Raw genomic sequence first — 9,606 nt, 5'->3', positions numbered from 1 at the left:
GGAGGAGCTATACTTCTATTAGAAAATATAAGGCTGGACGCAGTGGCTCATGCTTATAATCCCAATAATTTAGAAGGCCAAGGCAGGAGGACTGCTTGAGCTCAGGAGTTGGAGACCAGCCTGGGCAACACAGGGAAATCCCGTCTCGACAAAAAATAAGAAAATTAGCTGGGCAAGGTGTCACATGCCTGTGGCCCCATCTACTCAGTAGGCTGAGGTGGGAAGATTGCTTGGGCCCAGGAGGTCAAGGCTGCAGTGAGCCATGATCATGCCACTCCACTCTAGTCTGGGCAACAGACTGAGACCCTGTTTCAAGAAAGAAAAAATATATAGAGAGAATTTAAGTAAAAAAATAAAAAGAAAAAGAAACACAGAAGGTTATATTATTTATGTCATTATATAATAATATATACAATGATCAATGATCATATATCATTATATAATGATAAAAGGATCAATTCAGCAAGAGGATATAACATTGTAAATATATATGCACCAACACCAAATCACCCAAATATATATAACAAATATTCTTAGTGCTAAGAAGAAAGATAGACTCTAATATAATAATAGTTGGAGAAGTCAACACCTCACTTTCAGCACTTGAAAGATCATCAAGACAGAAAATTAGCAACAAAAATGGACTTAATCTGCACTAGAGGCTGGGCATGGTGGCTCACACCTGTAATCACAACAGTTTGGGAGGCCAAGAAGGGCAAATCGCTTGAGCCCAGGAATTCAAGACCAACCTGGGCAACACAGGATATAGGGAGGCCCTATATCTACAAAAAGTAAGATTAGCCAAGCATGGTGGTGCATGCCTGTGTTCCCAGCTACTCAGGAGGCTGAAGTGGGAGGATCACTTGGTCCTGAGAAGTTGAGGCTGCAATGAGCTATGATTGCACCACTGCACTTCAGCCTCGGTGATAGAGTAAGATCCTGTCTCAAAAAAGAAAACAAAACAAAAAACAAACAAACAAAAAAACCACACACACAAACCTTTACTATACGCCAAATGAATCTAACAACTTAACAAACATTTACAGAACATTTCACCCAACAACTGCAGAATATACATTTTTCTCATCAACAAATAGAACATTTTCCAGAAGAGACTACACAAGGGGTATTCAAAATTCATGAAAAAATGTATATTGTGAAGAAACTACACATGGATGTCAAAATTTTTTGGACTAAAACTTGTACTAACTTACCATAACATATTAGAACAGGATCTAGCTTGAGGCACTAAGAAGGATAAGACATCGGTTTGAAAAAAGAGTCTATCAGAGCTATATAAATTCAGCTAAAATTGAAGGAAGAACAAACATCAAATTTATAGTAAAGCTCGGGTGGATGATGATAAAATCATGTTTTACAAAAAAATGTATGGGGACAATGCCCCAACAAAATTAGCAGTTTATAAATGGGTAATTCATTTTAAGAAGGGACAACATGGTTTGAAGATGAAGCCTGCAGCAGCAGACCATTCACATTAATGTGCAAGGAAAAAAATACATGTCGTTTGTGCCCTATTTGAAGAGGACCAACAATTAACAGAAGAAACGATAGCCAACGCCATAGACATCTCAATTGTTTCAGACTTCAACCAATTCTGACTGAAAAATTAAAGTTGAGCAAACTTTCACCAGATGGGCACCAAAACCATTGCACTGTCATCAGGCACAAACAAGAGCGAAGCTTTCAATATAAGTTTTTTAAGTAGCATCAAGATCCTAAAGCATAGCTTCAAAAAATTATAACAAAAGATGGAACATGGCTTTACTAGTACCATCCTGAAGATAAAGCACAGTCAAAGCAGTGGCTACCAAGAGGTGAAAGTGGTCCAGTCAAAGCGAGAGTGAACTGGTCAAGAGCAAAGGTCATGGCAACAGTTTTTTTTTTGGATGGTAAAGGAATTTTGCTTGCTGACTTTCTGGAAGGCCAAAGAATAATAACATCTGTTAGCCAAAGCTTCAGTCAAAAAATGCCCAGGATAGCATCACCAGAGACTGCTTCTCCACCACAACAATGCTTCTGATGATTTCTCCATCTAATAAGAGGAATTTTGTGAGTTTCTGTGGAAAATTATTAGGCATACACCTTACAGTACTGATTTGGCTCCTTTTTTTTTTGTTTGTTTATCTTAAAAAAAATCTAGTTGGGCACAGTGGCTCACGCCTGTAATCCTAGCACTTTGGGAGGCCAAGACAAGCAGATCATGAGGTCAGGAGATTGAGACCATCCTGGCCAACATGGGGAAACCCTGTCTCTACTAAAGATACAAAAAATTAACTGGGCGTGGTGGTGGATGCCTGTATTCCCAGCTACTCAGGAGGCTGAGGCAGGAGAATGGCGTGAACCCAGAAGGCGGAGCTTGCAGTGAGCCAAGATCACGCCACTGCACTCCAGCCTGGGTGACAGAGTGAGACTCCGTCTCAAAAAAAAAAAAAAAAAAAAATTCTAAAAGACATCCATTTTTCTTCAGTTAATATTGAAACAAGACTGCATTGACATGGTTAAATTCCCAGGTTCCTCAGTTCTTCAGGGCTGAACTAAATGGCTGGTATTGTCACTTGCAAAAGTGTCTTGAACAGGATGGAGACTTTTTTTGTTTTTTGGCTCACTCTGTCACCCAGGCTGGCGTGCAGTGGTGTGATCTCAGCTCACTCAGTCTCTGCCTCCCAGGTTCAAGTGGTTCTCCTGCCTCAGCCTCCCAAGTAGCTGGGACCACAGGTGCACAGAACCACAACCAGCTAATTTCCATGTTTTTAGAAGAGATGGGGTTTTGCCATGTTGGCCAGGCTGTTCTCGTACTCCTGGCCTGAGTGACCCGCCTGCCTTGGCCTCCCAAAGTGTTGGGATTATAGGCGTGAGCCACCGCGCCTGGCCAGGAATGAGCTTATTTTGAGAAATATAGTTTACATTTTAAAAAATCTTTTAATTCCATTTTTTTCCACAAACTTTTTAAGGTTCCCTAGTATGTTAGGCCACAAAAAAAGTAAATAAATAAATAAATAAAAATAATTTAAAAATTGAAACAATATCAAATGTCTTCTCAGACCATAACAGAATAAAACTAGAAATTAGTAACAAGAGGAATTTGGGAAACTATACAAACACATGGAAATTAAGCAACATGCCCTTAAATAACCTTTTTAAAAATTTAAACAAATGAAAATGGAAATGCAAAATACCAAAACCTATAGGATACATCAAAAGCAGTACTAAGAGACAGGTTTTATAGCAATAAAAGCCTACGTCAGAAAAGTAGAAAGGGGTCGGTCGTGGTGGTTCACACCAGTAATCCTAGCACTTTGGGAGGCTGAGGCAGATCACTTGACATGAGGAGTTTGAGACCAGCCTAGCCAACATGGTGGAACTCCGTCTCTACCAAAAAATACCAAAAAACAAACAAACAAACAAAAAAAAAAAACTAGCCAGGCATGATGGCATGCACCTGTAATCCCAGATACTCAGGAGGCTGAGGCTTGAGAATCGCTTGAACCGAGGCAGAGGATGCAGTGAGCCAAGATCGCACCACTGCACTCCAGCCTGGGTGACAGAGTGAGATCTTGTCTCCAAAAAAAAAAAGGAAAGATTTCAAATCTGCTGCCTCATCATCAAACTCTTGGGCTTCTCTGCAACTACAGGTAGACAATCTACTGGCCACAACAGCTGCTGTCACATCTTCTCCAGTGTTTTAACAGAGGACTGGCCAGTCTCTGACTGTACACTCGCTGGTACAGGGAGCTTACCACATCCTGATACCGATTCCATTGTTGGATGGAGCTGTTGGGAATTCAGCTTCACAATATGCTGAGACAACTGTAACCTTTGGACTCACAAAAGTATGAGTTCTTATTTAATTTGGAAATAAGCAAAGAGAGCTATAAACTACCACTTTTTCTAAATGCTGTTTCTATGACCTTTTCAATTTCAGAAATGGTTAGAAATTTTCCCTAAGTAACATTCAAATGATTTGCAGTGCAAAGAATAATTCGACCCTTTTCTATTTTCAGAAGGCATATGGTATCTAAAAGGACATCACTGATGTGGGGCCCTCTAACTAGTTTTAACAGCAAAGTAATTATCTGTAAAAATGTACTGAGTCTTCTAATGTAATTAAGGATCACTGATCCTCAAGACAGCTTCTAACTTTAGCCTTTAAAATTTTTCTTCCATTTGAGGCAGAAAGAATTTCATATATGTAACAGTATCTTTTAAAAAATACAGTACAGGGCCAGCCATGGTGGCTCAGGCCTGTAATCCCAGCACTTTGGGAGGTCAAGGTGGGTGGATCACTTGAGGCCAGGAGTTCAAGACCAGCCTGGCCAACATGGTGGAACCGTCTACAAAAATTAGCTGGGCATGGTGGCGTGCCTGTAGTCCCAGCTACTCGGGAGATTGAGGCAGGAGTATCACTTGAACCTGGGAGGTGGAGGTTGCAGTGAGCCAAGATCATGCCACTGCACTCCAGCCTGGGCAACAGAGTGAGACTGTGTCTCAAAAAAAAAAAAAAAAAAAAAAAAATACAGTACAGGATCAATTTAATCATTGATACCTCTCTGGATTACTCCGTTGTTGCGATTCTTTCAGAAAACAAAGTGAACAGTTAAATGAAGTAAGAATACTGTGAGACTTTGGAAGTAAACAAAAACTAACAGTTATTGAATGCCTACTACATGCCAAGCACCATGCACACATTTAAGACGCTAATCTTCACAATTGTGCCAGATTGGTCTCACCTCTATTTTACAGATTTTAAAAAAAAATTGTTCAATGAGTTTAAATGACTGGCTTAAATTCATGTTAACACAGGACTGGAAATCAATGCAAGATCTGAGAGTTAAATGACCACATGCCCTTGCCCCTGTTTAAACTAGACCTCTCACTTAGCTAACTGTACACATGTGGAAACATGAATCAGTCAGGATTTATTACCTGTGACAGATCAAAATGGCAGTGGCTTCAGAAACATAGAAGCTTTCTTCTTTCCAGTGCAGAGGTAGACAATCCGGGGCTCCTAGGGTCCCTCTGAGGTGTCAAGGGTAGAAGCTCCTATGCTTTTGTTGCTGTGCCCTCTGTGGTTTCATGATCTCGGATAGGGACCAGAGCTCCAGCCATTACCTCTTCATTTTGGCTGGCAGAAGGAATAAAGACATGCCCCTATCTTTAAGGACATGTCTCAAAGTTGCTCAGATCACTGGCCAGATCTGATTGACTGCAAGTGAGGCTGGGAAGGTAATCCTTATATTCTGGGTGGCCTTGCACTTATCTGAAAATCAGAGTTCTATTTTATTTTTTTTTATTTTTATTTTTTTTTTTTTATTTATTTTTTTTTTTTGAGACGGAGTCTCGCGCTGTGTCACCCAGGCTGGAGTGCAGTGGCGCGATCTCGGCTCACTGCAAGCTCCGCCTCCCAGGTTCAGGCCATTCTCCTGCCTCAGCCTCCGAGTAGCTGGGACTACAGGCGCCCGCCACCACGCCCGGCTAGTTTTTTGTATTTTCAGTAGAGACGGGGTTTCACCATGTTAGCCAGGATGGTCTCGATCTCCTGACCTCGTGATCTGCCCGCCTCGGCCTCCCAAAGTGCTGGGATTACAGGCTTGAGCCACCGCGCCCGGCCTAAAATCAGAGTTCTAAAAGGGAGGATGAATATTGAGAGACCATAGCCTCTGCCAGTGTGCTTAAGGAGTATGCCAGAAATAAAAAGTAGAACTTAAATCCTTTCATCTTCCCCTTCATACAAGTGTATATTCTGCTAGCAAAGTGAGACACTGATCTGTACTTTTCTTGATACTTGAAGTATTTTGTTAGAACCAGAGTAACAAATCTCCAGGGACCCACCATCCAGAATTTAACAAATGCTTACATCTTCCTTCGGATTTTTGGAAAAAAAAAAAAAGAAACAAACAGAAGAGACCCCTTTTGCAGCCACAAGCAGTTCTACTCTCCTCTGAGTTCAAGGCAACTGCTTTCTCATTATGTTTCTATACTTTCTCTCTATAAATAACAATCAACATAGTTTCTTAAAAAACTGTATAAATGGCATGCATTTCATCTCCTGTGACAGCTTATTTTCATTCACTATTTTTTCAAGGGCCACCCACATTACAGATCAAGTTCATTCATTTTAACTGCTCAATTGTTTACCATCTATAAATAGGCCACAATTTACTTACCCATTTTCTTGCTCATGAGCATTTAGGTTATTTCCAACTTTTCTTGGAAACAAACAATTCAGCTGTGAGCCTTCTTGTACATTTCCTCATACACGTGTACATGGTTCTCTAGAAGATTGCTTCTCAAGGTTTCATGAGCATGAGTCACCTAAGAAATCTTAACCACCGAGTCTGGTGCAGCAAGTCCACGTCAGGACCTGAGAGTTGCAAGCGTCCAGGTGAAGCCCATGCTGCTGCTCTGTGGCCCACACTTTGGGAAGTGAGACTCTTAAGTGTATACCTAGAATTGTTGGGTCATAGAGTATGCAAACCTCACTTTCTTAGACATCATCAAATTGAACCTGTTTTTACTCCAAAAGAAGTGAACGTGTTCCTATTGCTCCATTCTTACCAACACTAGATCTTGTGACTTTTTACCTTTTGCTAATCTGAAAGCATGAAAAAATCAGGTCACATTTCACTGATTATCAGGACAGTAATAATCTTTCCACAATTTTTTTTTTTTTTTTTTTTACTATTCAGGCTTTTTCTGTTCATATAGTTCATCCATTTTTCCAATACAGCAATTTTAAGTGTGGTCCAAGGACCCTAGGGGTCCCCTGAGACCCATTCAGTGGGTCTGCAAGGTCCCTTTTTTTGTTGTTGTTGCTGTTTTTTTTTTTGAGACGGAGTCTCGCTCTGTCGCCCAGGCTGGAGTGCAGTGGCCGGATCTCGGCTCACTGCAAGCTCCCCCTCCCGGCTTTACGCCATTCTCCTGCCTCAGCCTCCCGAGTAGCTGGGACTACAGGCGCCTGCCACCTCGCCCAGCTAGTTTTTTGTATTTTTTAGTAGAGACGGGGTTTCACTGTGTTAGCCAGGATGGTCTCGATCTTCTGACCTCGTGATCCACCCGTCTCCGCCTCCCAAAGTGCTGGGATTACAGGCTTGAGCCACCACACCCGGCCGGTCCCTTTTTTTTAAACAATTACCTATCTATGTGAGGCTGATATTCTCCTTCACATACTTCAACCAAAACACACAGCAATAGACTGCAGAAGCAGGTATGAGAGGCCAGCTATCTTTTATTAAGCTAAATGTTAAAGAGATTTGTAAAAATGTAGAACAACGCCACTCTTCTCGTTAAGTTTTTGTTTTGAAAACTAATCATTCTTCTTAATGTTTTTCTTAATATAACTTTTAAATTCTAACAGAAAATATCAATAGATTTAACCCACATACATGAAAACTCTTTGGGGTTCTCACTTTTGAAGAGTGTAAAGGGATCTTGAGACCAAAAGTTTTAGAATTGCTGTTCTAATGCATGGCTGTCATTTTCTCAATGACTTTTGTATGAGGTTATTTTGTTTTTTTAAAGTATTCCAGATACTAATCCTTTGACAGTTATAAGCATTGCAAACATTTCCTTCCTGTCTGTAGCTTGTTCTTTTACAGTGTCTATTGTTCTATAGAAGCCATGATTTTATGCGTCATTTTTTCCTGTGTCTGCTTTTGTGTCTTGCTTTAAAGAAATCCTTCCCATTTGCAAAACCATGAAAATAACCTTATAGATTCTCATTTAGAAGTTTTGTTTTCATATTTAGGTCTTTAATCCCTTTGTTTTTGGGGAAGGGTATAAGGTAGTACATATTGTTTTCCCCATAGAACTTGCCGTATCTGTCAAAAATCAAGTTCCCATGTAAACATGGACCTGTTTCCGGGCTCTTTATTCTCATCAGAGATCCCTTGACTGACCTCTACTGGCACCAGCCACGCACTGCTTTAACTGGTATACCTTTAAAATATTATTTGATATTGTTAGGACAAGTTCATGCCTCTTCCTCTCGTTCTTCTTCAAAATTATCTTGCTTTTTCTTAAAAGTAATCTTTCTCTTCCCATGTAACACATTTTGGGGTGTAACAGAAGGTCTACTGAGTTGGAAGTCCAGGCATCTGCCCTGTTCTAATGGCAGCTGCCCCTAACCAGCTGTGGCTGAGGAGCTCATATCTCTCTGAGCTTGGCTTCCTTTTCCATGGAACAAGAAATCTGAAAATCACCTCTATTTTTCCTCTCCAATCCCAACAGCCTATAATTTTAGTATACAGACATTAAACTTAACAGATAAGGAAGGGAATTGAATAGAGATACTTCAGCATTGCAGATTATAGGAAACAGAACTTCCGCCACATAAATAGTAATGTTTAGGAATTCATAAAAGAGTTTAAAAGTTCTCTTCATTATTTTATGTTGAAGGTTAGGCTAGAATCATCACCAGAGTATTCATGGGATTTTGGGGGTCCTCTAAAATGAAACTATGTCTTGCCATAAGAGTTTTACTTCCTGTATGAGTTAAACCACAATTTTAGAGACAATCTTACACAAATACAGAGGAGTTTCCAATCAGAAAATTTTGTACGGGAGGATTTAGAAAAAATGAAAACTTCTGATGAAACCCATTATAAGTCTTCGCATGGAACCAAAATTCCAATATTACTTCACCAGCAATCACTAGGTGATGAACTCTGATGTGACTGACCTCCACTAATTCATTTACAGCTCTGCTTTTTCTTCTTTGTGATCAAAGGCAGGAATTAGAAAAATGCTTGGCTAGAGCTAAGGATACTGCTCTTATTTTGAAGCAGGGAAAGTCTAAATGGGCTTTGTAGGGAACCCCCAGCTTTGGCAACATTGAATGAATTACAGAAAGAAAACGGGATTTCCCCTAACTCTCTCTTCCTGGAACCCTCATTCTATGAATCTCCACATCTGAGCTAACTTCAATCAAGATGGGTACTTTTCACTGACCTCTAATGAGATCAGTGTAAGAAGCATGCCCATGTATTTCAGAATATTGTTTTACCTCAGACAAGTGAAATTAAAAGTCTGCAATTCACCAAAAATATTTTACCCTTAGCATAATATATGGTATGTTTCTGTTTTCCTCTTCAGAAGTAGACTTAGGAAGCAAATTCCTATAAAACTTAATTGCCCATTTAATCCAACATGTATACTTTAGTCTGCAAATATATAAACTAAAAAAGATTTACCTTAATTAAATTTAACAATATTTTGTATAAAGCTTTTGTGTTTAAAAAGCATTTTCATAGATACTATTTCATTTTACCTTCATAATCATCCTGTATGATAAATGGAGACAATATTATTATGGTAAGAACTGTGTTAGAGATAAGAAAAAGTTCTGAGAAATTAGATGATTTCTCAACATCACAAAGGATGAGACACAAGACTTAGGTCAGCTTCCAGTCACAACTCACAAAGATCCCTTGAAAACTACGGTTGATTTTTGTCAATCTGCATAAAAGTGACAAGTAACTCCACTCAACCCTCATGAAACAAATTAAATACCTGCATGTTCGGTACAAGAGAAAGCAAAGAAGTCATAAGGGACATCTGCAGTACATTAACTACCTTTCAAGATGACTT

Source organism: Theropithecus gelada, chromosome 6, assembly GCF_003255815.1.
Source record: "Theropithecus gelada isolate Dixy chromosome 6, Tgel_1.0, whole genome shotgun sequence".
Classification (NCBI taxonomy): domain Eukaryota; kingdom Metazoa; phylum Chordata; class Mammalia; order Primates; family Cercopithecidae; genus Theropithecus; species Theropithecus gelada.
This window is presented reverse-complemented; position numbering follows the sequence as displayed.